The following is an 18,286-nucleotide window of genomic DNA, read 5'->3' as shown; positions in this document are numbered from 1 at the left end:
TATGCTTTATCCTATTTTATTTATTTATTTATTTAAAGGCTTTTATATACTGATGCACGTTGGGAACATCTCATCGGTTCACAGAGAACATAAAATGCAGCTAACACGCTTTACAGAGAACAATGAACAGGGCACAAAATTGAACATTGAACAGTAATGGGAGGGGCGAAACAAAAGGGTGAACTGCAGATTATATTGCATAGATTACTATTACATATTACATATTATAAAATGTAGAAACAAATATAAGTGAGTAGAGGAGGACCGGAAGGCTCATTTGCATACTGCTCCCAGCATCCTCCGGGAGAGGAGTCCAGAGGTCACCGCAAGCGATTCAGGGATTGACTTCCACGCCCCAGCTTCCAGAGGCCCCCACACGGTTTGCAGTAGAGGAGGACCGGAAGGCTCATCTGCATACTGCTCCCAGCATCCCCCGGGAGAGGAGTCCAGAGGTCACTGCAAGCGATCCAGGGATTGACTTCCACGCCCCAGCTTCCAGAGGCCCCGCACGGTTTGCAGTAGAGGAGGACCGGAAGGCTCAGCTGCATACTGCTCCCTGCATCCCCCGGGAGAGGAGTCCAGAGGTCACCGCAAGCGATCCAGGGATTGATTTCCACGCCCAGCTTCCAGAGGCCCCGCACGGTTTTCAGTAGAGGAGGACCGGAAGGCTCATCTGCATACTGCTCCCAGCATCCCCCGGGAGATGAGTCCAGAGGTCACTGCAAGCGATCCAGGGATTGACTTCCACGCCCCAGCTTCCAGAGGCCCCGCACGGTTTGCAGTAGAGGAGGACCGGAAGGCTCATCTGCATACTGCTCCCAGCATCCCCCGGAAGAGGAGTCCAGAGGTCACTGCAAGCGATTCAGGGATTGACTTCCACGCCCCAGCTTCCAGAGGCCCCGCACGGTTTGCAGTAGAGGAGGACCGGAAGGCTCAGCTGCATACTGCTCCCTGCATCCCCCGGGAGAGGAGTCCAGAGGTCACCGCAAGCGATCCAGGGATTGATTTCCACACCCCAGCTTCCAGAGGCCCCGCACGGTTTTCAGTAGAGGAGGACTGGAAGGCTCAGCTGCATACTGCTCCCAGCATTCCCCGGGAGAAGAGTCCAGAGGTCATCGCAAGCGATCCAGGGATTGATTTCCACACCCCAGCTTCCAGAGGCCCCGCATGGTTTGCAGTAGAGGAGGACCGGAAGCGCGCGCCATATGGCGCGCGAATCTCAAATCCTTCCTTTGACTGAGTGAAAATTAATTTAACCGTGGTTTAAGAGGATTGGTAAGTATAGTTTTCAGAAATTTTTGGGCTTATAAAAGTTTGGTGAAAGGTGAAATTAAGGGATATATTCTTTAGAGTTTGTGTGTGTCTGAAGTAATAAGCAAGCCAGAGATAGTTAATTCTAGTGTCTGTCTTTCCCACCCACTCAACCCCTGATTTTTAGGCACAAGACACTTTCTCATTAAAAATCAATCAGGGTCTTATCTAAAACATAATATTGTACCAGCCCTTACTGAAAGGTTAGAACATAAGAAAATGCCATACTGGGTCAGACCAAGGGTCCATCAAGCCCAGCATCCTGTTTTCAACAGTGGCCACTCCAGGCCATAAGAACCTGGCAAGTACCCAAAAACTAAGTCTATTCCATGTTACCATTGCTAACGGCAGTGGCTATTCTCTAAGTGAACTTAATAGCAGGTAATGGACTTCTCCTCCAAGAACTTATCCAATCCGTTTTTAAACACCGCTATACTAACTGCACTAACCACATCCTCTGGCAACAAATTCCAGAGTTTAATTGTGCGTTGAGTAAAAAAGAACTTTCTCTGATTAGTTTTAAATGTGCCCCATGCTAACTACATGGAGTGCCCCCTAGTCTTTCTACTATCCGAAAGAGTAAATAACCGATTCACATCTACCCGTTCTAGACCTCTCATAATTTTAAACAACTCTATCATATCCCCCCTCAGCCGTCTCTTCTCCAAGCTGAAAAGTCCTAACCTCTTTAGTCTTTCCTCATAGGGGAGCTGTTCCATTCCCCTTATCATTTTGGTAGCCCTTCTCTGTACCTTCTCCATCGCAATTATATCTTTTTTGAGATGTGGCGACCAGAATTGTACACAGTATTCAAGGTGCGGTCTCACCATGGAGCGATACAGAGGCATTATGACATTTTCCATTTTATTCACCATTCCCTTTCTAATAATTCCCCAACATTCTGTTTGCTTTTTTGACTGCCGCAGCACACTGAACTGACGATTTCAATGTGTTTTCCACTATGACGCCTAGATCTCTTTCTTGGGTTGTAGCACCTAATATGGAACCCAACATTGTGTAATTATAGCATGGGTTATTTTTCCCTATATGCATCACCTTGCACTTATCCACATTAAATTTCATCTGCCATTTGGTTGCCCAATTTTCCAGTCTCACAAGGTCTTCCTGCAATTTATCACAATCTGCTTGTGATTTAACTACTCTGAACACAGCCTCGGGACGCGCATAAGTCCCGGGGCTTCGTAAAAGGGGCGGGGAGGGGGTGTGTCCGGGGGCGGGACTGGGGTCAGGGGGCGGTTCAGGGCGGGACTGAGGGGCCAGCCCGGGGGCTTGGTCGAGGCCTCCGGACCAGCCCCCGGGTCGGATGATGGCGCGCAAGCAGCCCGCTGGTGCTCACAGATTTATGCCTGCTGAAAGCCGGGTAAATCTGGCAACAAAGGTAGTGGGGGTTTAGATAGGGCTTGGGGGGTGGGTTAGGTAGGGGAAGGGAGGGGAAGGGAGGGGAAGGTGGGGGGAGGACGAAGGAAAGTTCCCTCCGAGGCTGCTCTGATTTCGGAGCGGCCTCGGAGGGAACAGGCAACGCGCGCCGGACTCGGCACGCGCAAGTTGCACAAATGTGCGCCCCCTTGCGCGCGTCGACCCCGGATTTTATAAGATATGCACGGCTACGCGCGTATCTTATAAAATCCAGCGTACTTTTGTTCGCGCTTGCGCAAATTTATAAAATCTACCCCTTATTGTACAGTTGTCATCCATTGCAGGTCAAAGGGCATGGCACTAACTACGTCGTTCTAGAGTTTTCCCATGTTTAAGTAGCTTTATTTAAAAAAAGAAAGATAGCAACAGTTAGAAGATAGTCACAGCTGACTTTAGGCTAGTGCTTTGGGAGAGTAGTGGGAAGGAAGCTTGAGAGGGAATAAGAGGAGAGAAAAGGAAGCAGCTTGTGGGGGAAAGAGGAGAAGAAAGGAAAAGTGGGCAGAGAGGGACGTGAGAGAGGTAAAAAGATGGAGTAACAGGTAGTGGATAGAGTCCTACAGAAGTGAAGGAACAAGAGAGAGCATCAAATAAAAAGCTAACACAAAGTAAAATAGGAAAATTAGAACAGTCGGGAAAAGAAAAGGAATGAAGTGAGAGAAATGGAACTTGAATAGAAAAAAAGCAAAAGAACCACCCAGGAATAGATGAAAAATCAAGTCACAGACACACAAAGATTGAAAAATGGTTTATTTTAATTTTGGCAAGGATGACCTGCTATATTTTCTGCACTAATGAATTTGGATCAGTTCATGTTTGGCTGTTAGAGACATGCCCCAGACTCCTTGGCTTGATTCTGTTCACCTATCAAATTTTCTGTTTCACCCACCTCTAGCCGTCCATTACCTGCTATTAAGTTCACTTAGAGAATAGCCACTGCCATTAGCAATGGTTACATGGAATAGACTTAGTTTTTGGGTACTTGCCAGGTTCTTATGGCCTGGATTGGCCACTGTTGGAAACAGGATGCTGGGCTTGATGGACCCTTGGTCTGACCCAGTATGGCATTTTCTTATGTTCTTATGTCTTATGTTCTTAGGAGAAGTGAAGCATTGAATGCCACCAGCTTGGCAAGACAGAGAGTGCCTATGCAGAGGCAGAGAAAAAAATCTTCTCTCCTATGCTTCTTCTGCGCCTGCCTCCTCCCATTGCTTATTGGCTGATGGTATGAGTGCTCCAATCAGTAGACTGTGTGAGGAAACTGGACCAGCAACATGGGAGAGAAGTACTTCCTGCCTATCCATGTGGCCTCTCGCACTGTACCATCGGCTTGTTATTGATAACTGTAGTATTTGTACAGTAAGCCCAAAAGCAGAGAGCAGGAGAGAGAACAACTATAAGCAAGAGAGCGAACCAGATGGGGGAGAAAGAGCAAAAAGAATACACCAGCAGACCCTGCTTCACTAAGGCTCTGCTATAGCCTAATGACGGCTCCGAATGCATCTATAAATGTGTAAGCATAGAAACTTGTGTGCCACAGTAAGAGTTAAGGGAAATAGTGCTGGTGAGCTGGTAGGTTTATTGAAATCAATGGATATTCAGGTCTTACTGTACAGGTTACATAAAAACATAGATATGCTATGCTGGGTCAGGCAAAAGTTCCTTTTGCTAAATCTGTGCTGGCGCTTTCCATTACCTGCTGACAGGTAATTTTGTTCTTAGCACTAGCTTCCACCATTTTACCTGATGTCAGACTCGCCGGTCTGTAGTTACTAGGGTCACCTTTGGAGCCCTTTTTGAAAACTGGCATTACATTTGCTCCCCTCCAGTCCTCAGACTGTTTTATAATATTACTAAAATGGGGGAAGAAAATGTTAGCCCATACTGTGAAAAAAACCCAAAAAACAATAACAGGATGAAGGATGACAGCACCCCAGATGCAGTCATGAAAGAGGGTTGTTTAAATTTATACGCATCTCTAGAATAAATCTGTAACTCTAGCAATAAGGAAATTACTTTTCAAGCCCTCCTGAAACATTTTGCAGAGCAAGAAACTTTTGATGAAAAGGGGGAAGAAAAGAAACAGTTAATGCTGACTAAATGTGGAAAAACTATGTAATGTGATTAGTAAAAAAATTCTGTTGCAAAATCATTTATAGAGAAGTTGAGGAGTGGCCTGCTGTACAGAACTTGAAAGGAAATCTTAAATATGAGATATCATTATCACCAGAGGAGTGGGTAGGTGGGTAATTTACCTGCTGATTCAGTCATTATCCTCCTGTGCAGCAAGCTTGATATCATTTGAATTGTGATAGGTTTCCAAAATATGTTTTCTATTTTCAGTTCTTTAAGGAAGTAATTTTAAAAAGCATTTATGCATGTAAAAGTAACAGCAATTTTCAAAATCCCATTTACATGCATAAAACATTTTGAAAATTCAATGAAATTTCAAAGGAGTTGTGTGTGTAAAAGTAGTGGTTTTCAAAAGAGCATTTCCACACATCTTTTGAAAATTGCAATAATTATGCAAAAAAAAAAAAAAAGGTGAATTTCTGGAAAAAAATCAGAGATAATATTTGCTCATTCAAAAGTACATGGCAGCTTTTGTATATCTGCTTTTGGCAATAAACTTCTTAAAATGTGAAAAAATGAAGTACATTTTAAGTGGTCGATTGCCAAAAGAGGGAGAATGGGGGACATTGAGTGCCTGTTATTTTAGTAAAATTTGTCTGGACTGAAATGTTTGACTCTTGAGCAGATACTCAAGGCCTTTCATTCACCTCCATGCTGCTTTTTCTTGTTGCCAAGGTTCCTTGTACTGCTGCTTTCACACTCTTACAGCCCCAGACTATCCCCCAAAAAGCTGAGGGCACAGTTCATGCCAGATAGTAAAATGTGATTACCAACCTTCCTGTTGAGAGTCCTGGCTGGGAAAGAAGCAGGATGCAGGGTAAGAGAAAGAAATGAAGTGGGGTGTATGGTCACAGGGAGGGAATTTGGAGCGGCATGGTTGTTTGTAAGGGTTAGGGAAAGGTAAGAACAAGAAAGAAATAAAAAAAAAAAAACCAAACAAACCAGGAAGCAGAGAAATGAAGAATAAGGAAAGATGTATAAAGTGGAAGAAAGATGATGAGAGAGACAGGACTAGGGGCAAGAATTTTGGGAGGGGAGAAAAAAGCTGAAAGAATCAGAGGAGAACATGCAAGACAAGGCAAATTACATTTACAAGAATAGAAAAAGAGGAAGAGGGTAGTATTGACAGAGGAAAGATTAGATTACAAATGAGACTAAATTATGATATTAGAAGGATAAAAATACAAAAAAAGAGAATAAATAGGACAAAGAGAAAAAGGAATCCAGACCACTAGGAGGAAACTAGGTGACTATATCTTTTTTCAGGATACGGTGGATAGGAAATCATGGGGCATCATATTTAATAATTCTTATAGTTAGTGAACATGGAGAGAGAAACGCTTTTCCTCAGAAGTTCAGTAATGTAATGGGCTGCATATCTCACTGCTTTTCAAGTGTTTAACTTGTAAAGATGAAGTTGAAGGGGTCCAGTCCTTTGCCTCCCTTGAACAGGTGTATCAGGGAGTATAGTATATTTGCTATAGGTCAAGGGTAATGACAGAAATACCAACTAAACAGTTCAACCAACTACTTTGGGGTTTGAACCAGGGTCAGTGTGATCAGCCTTCTCCATTGATATACTGCTGATAACTTGGAACACTCCAGGTCCGACTGGAAGTCTCCAGATTTGTAGGTCTTGCTCCAGTTCAATGGGAGAGTTCCTGTCTTCTCCAGATCCCACTGCTACTATAAAGCTCACATTGTCATGGCATTAGTCGCACAGCCCAAGAAAGCAGTTTCAGGAGGAAGTGCTTTTTTCTCCTGTACTTCTGTTCCTGCAGCATATTGGCCATCTGCACAAAAGCACTAACCAATAGGGTGCAGAAAAAGACAGGAACAAGAGTATGAGGGAAAGCGTTTACTGCTTACTCCTGTGGCTGCTCTGTCAGGGGAAAAGTTGTATTTTCTGGTCTTGGACCGGGGACGGTGTGCTGTGTACTGAGCTATGGGAAGGCTTAGAGCAGGGCTTCCCAACCTTTTAACCAATGTGACTCCATTTTAGCACTTCAAAATTCATATGATCCCCAGAAGATGACCAAAACAAATTAGCTGGGCTGTAGTCCCTCTCTAATAATCATTCTCAACTTCACCACACTCCAGCTGATCCTCTCCCTCAACCTCCATTCTCTTTAGATGATCCTCTCTCTTTCAACCATCACCCTCCAGAGGACTTTCTCTCTTAACCTCCTATCCTCCAGCAGACCCCCCCTTAATCTACCTCTGCCTCAGCAACTGACCCTTTCTTACATCATCGAGCTCTTTCCTCCTCTCAGCCTCCATAGCAAATCCCTCATCAGCTAATCCAACCCTCAAGCTCCTCCTGCATCTGCTCCCTCTCAAATAGCCCTTTCTCTAAACATCCCCTTGAGCCAAGGCCAACAGCATTTTTCATTGGGCCCTGGACCAAAGGTGAATAAAAACTGGTGAGAAGAGAGAGCAGGTTGATGAAAGGGGCAACATTTTTCTCTTGGATAACTTCAGTGCTGGGTAAGGTGAGAGGAACCATGGCAATTTTCACTGACCCATGCACACTCAACCTTTTCCTCTCCTCCTGTCGGGTCCTAAGCATTAGTAATAAACCTTGGCAAGGGGCCTATGAGCCAGTTCAAACTCACAGGCTTTGCATTGCCCCGGTCCCTCCTCATGCAGGGCTTCTTGTTACCACAGAAATGCATGCAAGGGCAGGGCCTGTGTCTACATGCTGGTTTGCAGATCCTGTGCTCCCTTCCACTATTAATGTTGCTGTTTCTGGGCCCTGAAGAGCACTGCCATTTGAGGGGCTTGTGACCTCAGATGAAGGTTTTGTGGCCCCATTTGGGGTCCCGACCCACTGTTTAGGAAACTCTGGCTTAGAGAGAGGCACATTCACCTTAAGATAGCCTGCCATTGGGCTCTGCCCATGAGGATCCGGATTAGTCCTTAGGGAACTCAAAAGGAGTGCTGGGACTCCTCATAGGTTTTCCCAGCATTTAGATGGCACAGTGGCCATACCAACCTTGAGTTCTTGCTTATGTGAAATGTTAAATCTCTACTGAATTGTATTGTAAAGTCTTGACTCAAACTATGTTTGTACTGTCACTGAAGGAATCACCTGTTCTGTGCCTTTTGAATTAGATGCAAGCCTTTTCCTTTGTCATGGAGTATATCTTTCTATTACCTGCAGTGCTGTAAGGCACAAGCTATTTGTTTACATTTCAAAATAAACCCCTTGCAACCTTATCCTGTGTCCATGTGCAGGGTCGGTGCTAGCATTTTTGTTGCCCTGTGCGAATAATTGATGTGCTTCCCTGCCCTCCCTTCCCCCACCATTCTGTTTTTTTAACACAAAATGTTTGTTGTTTTCCCCAATAACCAACACACATGCTTTGTCCAAAGCTCTCTTTCACTGCCAAAAAAAGCCTTGCTCCTTCCAGAAATTGAAACTATGAAACTTAACACACTCCCCAAACTATTTTACCCCTTCCACAGGTCCAAAATTTCTAATTTGTGAAGGAAAGATCTCAGAGTGCTCCTTCCCCACCTACCAGTACATACAATTGATGCTGGCTGGGCCTTATAGCTGCTACCAGTTTGTTGTACAGAAAATCATGCACTGCTGTGGTGCCAATCAGAAAACCCTGCAAAAAAAGACACTTGGAACCCATATTGTTCTAGGCCTATCGTAACACATCTTAGGTGTGGGTTTGGCCCTTGGACCAGCCTTCAGTAAACTGAATGTCAACAATATAGTAAAAATCCCATACCAAAACAGTATTTACTGCAAGTCTTAAACAGGAACAACCCTATCTATGAAAAAGCAAATATTACACCAGGCCCTAAAACAACTTCTATTAGGAAAGCAGAACAAACCAGTCTGCTCTAAATTCCTACATAGAAACTATACATGCTAGCAGAATGCCTCACCTCACTTACACATACAGAATACAGACAGACCTTCACCAATTACAGAATAGGGGGACCATAAAATATAAATAGAAATGTGTAGACAGAAACTGAACTGGAAACTCCAACAAGCGAGACTCTGTATATTTTGAAGCAATGGAAAACAGAAACATCATCAGTCCTCATAAATCAAACAATGAAATCAAGAAGTATAAATCAATCATAATAAACCATACAAATAAAAAGAATATTGCCAAAAAGATGATAAATAGAATAACATCCATAATTAAGAACTCACACAAAAAGTTTTAAAAATTTCCAAACAGCAATAAAATATTTTGAAATAGCAGACACATCAAACACCCAATAATTAAAACAAGAAAGGAAAAATACTGTAAAAGGCTTTTACAAATACCCTGCTGCCCATACCTGAAAACGTTTTTGATTTCCAGTCACTTTGAGCTTGTTGTGCATTAGTGTGGGGGTGGCAAAAGTTTTACACAAATCCCCTCCCAAGACAGGCTCTCATTCACACCCATCCCCCCCCCCCCGCAGACAGGCTCCCATTCACACCCAGCCATGCTCCCACCTCAGGCAGGCTCCCATTCGCTCATCCATCCAAGGCAAGTTCCCATTTATAACCAACCAACTAATCTACCCACCAACCTATCCATCCATCCCAGGCAGGCTGTTATTCATGACCAACCCAATTCGCCATCCCAGGCAGGCTCCCAATGACAAACAACCAACTAACCCACCCACCCACCTATCCATCCATCACAGGAATGCTTTCATTCCCAACCAACTCACTCAACTATCCCAAGCAGGCTCCAATGTACAACTATTCATCCTAGGCAGGTTCCCATTCACACAAACACACACACAAACAACCCCCCCCCCCCCCCCGGGTAGGTTCCCATTCACAAACACATACACACCCATTCCCCCCAGGCAGGCTTCCATTCACACACGTACACAACCTCTATCAGGCAGGGTTCACGGTTCTCTCTTCCTGCTGATACTGCCACCCGGTGCTTCATTCCTTGAGGGAGAGCAGGATTCTTTGCAAAGCTGTAAGAATCCTTCCTGCAGCTCCTCCTCATGTGCAGGCCACCCCCACGGACTCAACACTCATGGTGCTAGCACTTTCTGTATACTCATCTTGTGCATTGTGAGATGAGCATACAGAAAGTGCTAGCACCGCTAGTGTTGAGTACCATGGGGCCGGCCTGCACACAAGGAGGTACCACATAATGAGCTCCCGTTTCCTTCTTTTGCCACTGGTGGTCATATGGGCCTTTCCATTCTTCCGACAGCAGTGGGATGGGGTCCACCGGCGGCCACATGGGCCTCTGCAATCTTCCATTGCCAGTGGGATGGGATCCACCAGCGACTGCATAGGCCTCTTGCTGCTCCGGTTGCTGGGCCCCCTTCCATTGTAGCTGCTGCCCTCCTGGGTGTGCTACCCCATACAAATGCATGGTTTGCAAACCCAGTAGCAATGACCCTATTCATGTGCTGCAGAGGCTGTTGGTCCTTTCACAAACAAGAAACAAACTTTGAAATTATTTATACAAATGCTACAAGTCTAAAAAATAAGATGGGAGAGTTAGAGTGTATAGCACTGGATGTAGATATAATTGGCATTTCAGAGACCTGGTGGAAGAAGGATAACCAATGAGACACTGTGATACCAGGGTACAAATTATATCTAAATGATAATAGGATGGCTCAAATTGATAAAGGGGTGGCACTATATTTTAAAGAGAGCATTGAGTGAAGCAGAATAAAGGTTCTGCAGGAAACAAAATGCAATGTTGAATCTTTATGGATAAAATTTCCAGGTGGAAAAAGGAATAAAATAGTAATGGGAATGTATTATCGTCCACTTGGCCAGAATGAACTAACAGATAACGAAATGCTAAAAGAATTAGGGAAGCTAACAAAATCAGCAGCACAGTTATGATGGGTGATTTCATTTACCCCAGTATAGACTGGGTGAATGTTACATCAGGACATTCTAGAGAAGTAAAGTTCCTGGATGAAAGATATGACTGCTTCATGGAGCAGCTGGTACAAGAACCAACAATAGGCAAAGCTATTTTAGACCTAGTCCTTAGTGGAACATAGGATTTGGTGTGAGAGGTAACAGTGTTGGAGCAACTTGGCAAAATGATCACAACATTATAAAATTTGACTTAACTGGAGGGAGCACAAAAAAGAAATCTACTATGACGGCATTTAACTTTCAAAAAAGTGTCTATGATAAAATGAGGAAAATGGTTAGGAAAAAACTGAAAAGAGCAACTGCAAAAATTAAGGGTTTAGCTCAGGCATGGATGTTATTCAAAAATACCATCTTGGAAGCACAGAACAGATGTATCCAATACATTAGAAAAGGTGGAAAGAAAGCTAAATAACTACCAGCATGGTTGAAAGGTGAGGTGAAAGAGACTATAATATCTAAAGGAACATCTTTCAAGAAAAGAAAAAGGGATCCAAATGAAGAAAACAGGGAACAGCATAAGCACTGGCAAGTCAGTTGCAGAGCATTGATAAGGAAGGCAAAGAAAGAATTTGAAAAGAAGCTTGCTGTGTAAGCAAAAACTCATAATAATAATTTTTTCAGGTACATTCAAAGTAAAAAGCCTGCGAGGGAGTCATTTGGACCATTAGATGATTAAGGGGTAAAAGGAGCACTTAGGGATGATAAATCCATAGCAGTGAGACTAAATTAATTCTTTGCGTCAGTATTCACTGAGGAAGATATTGACAAACTAAAGAGTAGCAAATCACCTGGACCAGATGGTATACATCCCAGAGTGCTGGAAGAACTGAGAAATGAAATTGCAGACCTGCTATTGGAAATAACATCATCTATGGTATCTGAAGACTGGAGGATTGCTAATTATAATGCCAATTTTTAAAACGGGATCAAGGGGGTGATTCAGGAAATTACAGACCAGTAAGTCTGACGTCTGAGCCAGGCAAAATGATAGAAACTATAATAAGGAACAAAATTCATGAACCTATAGATAAGCATAGTTTAATGGAACGAAGCCAACCTGGATTTAGCCAAGGGAAGTCGTCTCAAAAATGTGCTACATATTTTTGAGAAATAAATATTTTATTTTATTTATTTATTTAAAAACTTTTCTATACTGTCGCTAAGTTATATACCATCGCAATGGTTTACAAATAGGCACATAGACTAAGGTAAGTAAATGTAGGATATCATACATTCTAAAAGATGCCAATAAAGTTCGGTTACAATTTCATAAATAAAATCATTATTTGAGTAATGTTGGTCAAGTCCAGGTATATTATTGAGTTACTATCTCTTTGAGATATTACTTCTTAAATGTAGGATTGAGTAAATTCATTCTCATCTGCATTACCCTGTACTTTCATTCTCTACCCTCCACACTCTTTAGTGAAGGCTTTTTTAAAGAGCCATGTTTTTAAATTTTTCTTAAAAGTTTTGAGATTATTCTGTAATCTGAGTTCAGGGGGCATCGTGTTCCATAGTATGGGCCCAGCCAATGATAAAGCCCTTTCTCTCACTTGGGTTAATTTTGCTGACTTTACTGAAGGGATTGTTAGTAGTGCTTTGTTTGCTGAGCGGAGGTTTTTTTGTGGAAGATGTACTCGTAAGGCTGTGTTTAGCCAGTCTGCTTCTTTATCATATATTAGTTTGTGTATGGTGCATAAGGCCTTGTATTTTATCCTGTATTCGATAGGTAACCAATGTAAGTCTGCTAAAGTTTTGGTTATATGGTCCCTCCTCTTTTTTCCCGTCAGTATTCTGGCTGCAGTATTTTGAAGTATCTGGAGTGGTCTTATCGATGTGCTTGGGACTCCTAGTAAGAGTGCATTGTAGTAGTCAGTGCTGGAAAAGATAAGTGTTTGCAATACTGTTCTGAAGTGGGCAGGTGTGAGTAATAGTTTCAATCTTCTGAGGACCATAAGTTTTGCATAGCCTTCTCTTACTTTTATAGATATATGTTGCTTCAGGTTGATTTCTGGGTCCATTATTACTCCCAGATTCCTTACTTTTTCGGTTAGCTCAATTTTTTGGTTATTTCTTAGGGTTATCGGTGTTTGAATGATTTCAGTATGTTTTCTCTCAAGGTGAAGGAATTCAGTTTTGTCAATGTTGATAACCAGTTCCATTTGGTTTAGTAGTTGTTTAATTATGTCTAGGTACATGTTAGCTAGACTTAATGTTTTCTCAATTGTGTCGTCTATTGGTAGAATTAATTGAATGTCGTCTGCGTAAATGTAATGTATTATCCCGGCCTGCCAGCAGATGATATAAGGGTAGCATATATATGTTAAAGAGTGTAGCAGACAGTGCTGAACCCTGAGGTACTCCTGTTTCAAGTTTAAATTTTTCTGATAATATGTTTTTTATCTGGACTTGAAAGGTAAGCCAGTTGATATAATGTATCTGGATTTCCTGAAAGCATTTTAGAAAGTCCCTCATGAGAGACTTCTTAGGAAATTAGAAAATCATGGGATAGGTGGCAGTGTCCTGTTCTGGATTGCCAACTGGTTAAAAGATAGAAAACAGAGAGTAGGGCTAAATGGTAAATTTTCCCAATGGAAAAAAGGTGAATAGTGGAGTGCCCCAGGGATCTGTTCTGGGACTGATGCTTTTAATATATTTATAAATGACCTGGAAATGGGAACAACAAATGAGGTGATCAGATTTGCTGATGACACACAATTATTCAAATTTGTCAAATCATAAGAGCATTGTGAGAAATTGCAAGAGGACACTGCAAAACCAGGAGACTGGACATGCAAATGGCAAATAAAATTTAATGTAAAGAAGAGAAAAAATGATGCACTTAGGGAAGAGTAACCCGAATTATAGCTACAAAATGCAAGGTTCCACGTTAGGAGTCACCCCTCAGGAAAAGGATCTAGGTGTCATCGTTGACAATACATTGAAATCTTCTGCTCAGTGTGCAGCAGCAGCCAAGAAAGCAAATAGAATGCTAGGGATTATTAGGAAAGAAATGGAGAAAAAAATCAGAGAATATCATAATGCCTCTGCATCGCACCATAGTGCGACCTCATCTTGAGTATTTTGTTCCGTTCTAGTCACCACATCTCAAGAAAGATATAACAGAATTAGAAAAGATACAGAGAAGGGTGACCAAGATGATAAAGGGGATGGAACAATTTCCCTATGAAGAAAGGCTAAAGAGGTTAGGACTCTTCAGCTTGGAGAAGAGACGGCTGAGGGAAGATATGATAGAGGTCTATAAAATAATGAGTGGAATGGATCAAGTAAATGTTAATCAGTTGCTTACTCTTTCGAAAAATACAAAAGACCAGGGGACACACACAATGAAGTTACTTATAAGAGAAAATATTTTTTTTTACTCAACTCATAATTAAGCTCTGGAATTCGTTGTCAGAGGATGTGGTAAAAGCTATTAGTATAGCTTCATTTTAAAAATGTTTTGGACAATTTCCTGGAGGAAAAGTCCATTAACAATTATTAAGATAGAGTTGCAGTAATCCACTGCCTATTATTGGGTTAAGAAGCTTAGAATCTATCTACCTCTTGGGATCCTGGCTTGGCCACTGTTGGAAATAGGATACTGGACTTGATGGACCCTTGTTCTGACCCAATATGTTCTTATGTTCTTTCGTGCTGTGCTGCTGGTGCTACACTACATGAGAAGAATGGGGAGTAAAAGGGTGGAAGGGATACAGAGAACAAAGGAAGGGATAGTGGAAAGAGAAAGGGGAGATCAAAGTAAGGAAAAGGGATAGTGTGAACAGAGGGAATAAGGAAGACTAGAGAGCAAAAAGGGGAAGGGGAAAGTGAGAAAAAGTAAAGAGATAGAACATAGTGAGCTGGGGAGAGAGAAAAGGGAAAATGAGAAAAAGCAGTGAGAGTACCAAACCTGGTCCCACTCAGCATTACCGTATAGGAGAAGAAGAAGCACCAGACTTATCTGACACAAGAGGCAAAGAGGCTCCCAGACCCAGCCTTGAGCAGCAGGTGTAAAGGAAATCAACATGTGCCCAAGTAAGATTTGGGCTGTCAGTGCCAGTGTTTCTCTGTCAAGTTTGGAAAGAAACTGATAGTGTGCATTCTGTTGAAGGAGGTGGGGGAAAAGGGGTACTGAGGACTCTCCTTTCACAACCCCTCACCCAGCAGATCTTTTTTTCTAAAATCATTTCATAAGAACATAAGAACATGCCAAACTGGGTCAGACCAAGGGTCCATCAAACCCAGCATCCTGTTTCCAACAGTGGCCAATCCAGGCAAGAACCCGGCAAGTACCCAAAAACTAAGTCTATTCCATGTTACCATTGCTAATAATAGCAGTGGCTATTTTCTAAGTCAGCTTAATTAATAGCAGGTATTGGACTTCTCCTCCAAGAACTTATCCAATCCTTTTTTAAACACAGCTATACTAACTGCACTAACCACATCCTCTGGCAACAAATTCCAGAGTTTAATTGTGAGCTGAGTAAAATAGAACTTTCTCCGATTAGTTTGAAATGTGCCACATGCTAACTTCATGGAGTGCCCCCTAGTATTTCTATTATCCAAAAGAGTAAATAACCGATTCACATCTACCCGTTCTAGACCTCTCATGATTTTAAACACCTCTATCATATCCCCCCTCAGCCGTCTCTTCTCCAAGCTAAAAAGTTCTAACCTCTTTAGTCTTTCCTCATAGGGGAGCTGTTCCATTCCCCTTATCATTTTGGTAGCCCTTCTCTGTACCTTCTCCTTCGCAATTATATCTTTTTTGAGATGCGGTGACCAGAATTGTACACAGTATTCAAGGTGCGGTCTCACCATGAAGCGATACAGAGGCATTATGTCATTTTCCTTTTTATTCACCATTCCCTTTCTAATAATTCCGAACATTCTGTTTGCTTTTTTGACTGCAGCAGCACACTGAACCGACAATTTCAATGTGTTATCCACTATGATGCCTAAATCTCTTTCTTGGGTGGTAGCACCTAATATGGAACCTAACATTGTGTAACTATAGCATGGGTTATTTTTCCCTATATGCATCTCCTTGCACTTATCCACATTAAATTTCATCTGCCATTTTGATGCCCAATTTTCCAGTCTCACAAGGTCTTCCTGCAATTTATCACAATCTGCTTGTGATTTAACTACTCAGAACAATTTTGTATCATCTGCAAATTTGGTTATCTCACTCATCGTATTTCTTTCCAGATCATTTATAAATATATTGAAAAGTAAGGGTCCCAATACAGATCCCTGAGGCACTCCACTGCCCACTCCCTTCCACTGAGAAAATTGTCCATTTAATCCTACTCTCTGTTTCCTGTCTTTTAGCCAGTTTGCAATCCACGAAAGGCCATCGCCACCTATCCCATGACTTTTACTTTTCCTAGAAGCCTCTCATTAGGAACTTTGTCAAATGCCTTCTGAAAATCCAAGTATACTACATCTACCGGTTCACCTTTATCCACATGTTTATTAACTCCTTCAAAAAAGTGAAGCAGTTTTGTGAGGCAAGACTTGCCTTGGGTAAAGCCATGCTGACTTTGTTCCATTAAACCATGTCTTTCTATATGTTCTGTGATTTTGACGTTTAGAACACTTTCCACTATTTTCCTGGCACTGAAGTCAGGCTAACCGGTCTGTAGTTTCCCGGATCGCCCCTGGAGCCCTTTTTAAATATTGGGGTTACATTAGCTATCCTCTAGTCTTCAGGTACAATGATAGGTTACAAATTTTTACTAATAGGTCTGAAATTTCATTTTTTAGTACCTTCAGAACTCTGGGGTGTATACCATCCGGTCCAGGTGATTTACTACTCTTCAGTTTATCAATCAGGCCTACCACATCTTCTAGGTTCACCGTGATTTGATTCAGTCCATCTGAATCATTACCTATGAAAACCTTCTCCAGTACGGGTACCTCCCCAACATCCTCTTCAGTAAACACCGAAGCAAAGAAATCATTTAATCTTTCCGCGAAGGCCTTATCTTCTCTAAGTGCCCCTTTAGCCCCTCGATCATCTAATGGTCCAACTGACTCCCTCACAGGCTTTCTGCTTTGGATATATTTTAAAAAGTTTTTACTGTGAGTTTTTACCTCTACGGCAAACTTCTTTTCAAATTCTCTCTTAGCCTGTCTTATCAATGTCTTACATTTAACTTGCCAATGTTTATGCATTATCCTATTTTCTTCTGTTGGATCCTTCTTCCAATTTTTGAATGAAGATCTTTTGGCTAAAATAGTTTCTTTCACCTCCCCTTTTAACCATGCTGGTAATCGTTTTGCCTTCTTTCCATCTTTCTTAGTGTGTGGAATACATCGAGACTGTGCTTCTAGAATGGTATTTTTTAACAATGACCACGCCTCTTGCACACTTTTTACTTTTGTAGCTGCTCCTTTCAGTTTTTTCCTAACAATTTTTCTCATTTTATCAAAGTTTCCCTTTTGAAAGTTTAGCACGAGAGCCATGGATTTGCATACTGTTCCTCTTCCAGTCATTAATTCAAATTTGATCATATTATGATCACTATTGCCAAGCGGCCCCACCACCCTTACCTCTCTCACTAAATCCTGTGCTCCACTGAGAATTAGATCTAAAATTGCTCCCTCTCTCGTCTGTTCTTGAACCAATTGCTCCATAAAGCTATCATTTATTCCATTCAAACACAGAAGGCCCAGCAAGCTGGTTTTGCTTGGGAGCTCAGCTTAAGCACCTGCTTAAAGTTATATGAAAAAGCTGTGTTATACATTTCATTATACTTCATTTACTCTAGTTTCAGAAAATAGTGCTAACTTTTCAGAAAAAAAAGGCATTGTATTCTAGACAGCCATGACGTGCGTGGACTGGGGCTTGCCATTCTTTCTCTAAGGGCAAGCATGATGGTAATCCTCACACATGGGTGACAACATCCGATGAAGCCTGGCACAGAAATTTGACTTCAAAGTGTCTAGATCTTTGAGTGTGTCTCACTGAACATGCATGGGCATGCTAATATACTACGTGGCCATGTGGCCCTTCAGTCTCGTTTTCCACAGAGCCTCCGGTAATGGTTTATTTATCTAAAAATCTTATTTGCCACAAAAATCTACCTCATTGTACTGCTTCGGCCTCTGCTGCAGTGTTTTGAAACAGGATTGTTCATCGCAGGGCCCCGAGGAATTTTCTTCTAACCCGGTAATTTCCTTAGTTTTTGTGTGGTTTTTTTTTTTTTTTTTTTTAGAGTTTCTGTTCTCATCTTGGCACCGAGTTGGCATCTTGTCAGTGCTCACTGGGCATCAATGCCGCTGCCACCATCAAGTTTGATTATGCTTCCCTTATTTTTCGGTCCTGCATGTCTAGCAGATTCCAGCAATGCCCCTGTGTGCCAGAGTTTTGTACAGGCAAGCCTATTTATAATATGAGAGCTGGCTGCATGTATTTATTTATTGTGAAGTAAGTTTGTCTGTTTTATACATTGAAATATGTATGTCACAATATGTACATCGCTTAGGCCATTGTGACAAACAATT

The 18,286-nt window shown here is 42.1% G+C and overlaps 1 protein-coding gene across 6 annotated transcripts in view; it reads left to right on the top strand.

The window, feature by feature from the left end:
* Positions 1-18,286, top strand: part of HMBOX1 (homeobox containing 1) — a 434,799-nt gene that overhangs the window by 131,035 nt on the left and 285,478 nt on the right. The gene's annotated exons all lie outside the window — the stretch shown is intronic.

Source organism: Rhinatrema bivittatum, chromosome 3 (assembly GCF_901001135.1).
Source record: "Rhinatrema bivittatum chromosome 3, aRhiBiv1.1, whole genome shotgun sequence".
Classification (NCBI taxonomy): domain Eukaryota; kingdom Metazoa; phylum Chordata; class Amphibia; order Gymnophiona; family Rhinatrematidae; genus Rhinatrema; species Rhinatrema bivittatum.
Note: the sequence above shows the minus strand (reverse complement) of the source record. Positions and strands in the feature narration are given on the sequence as shown.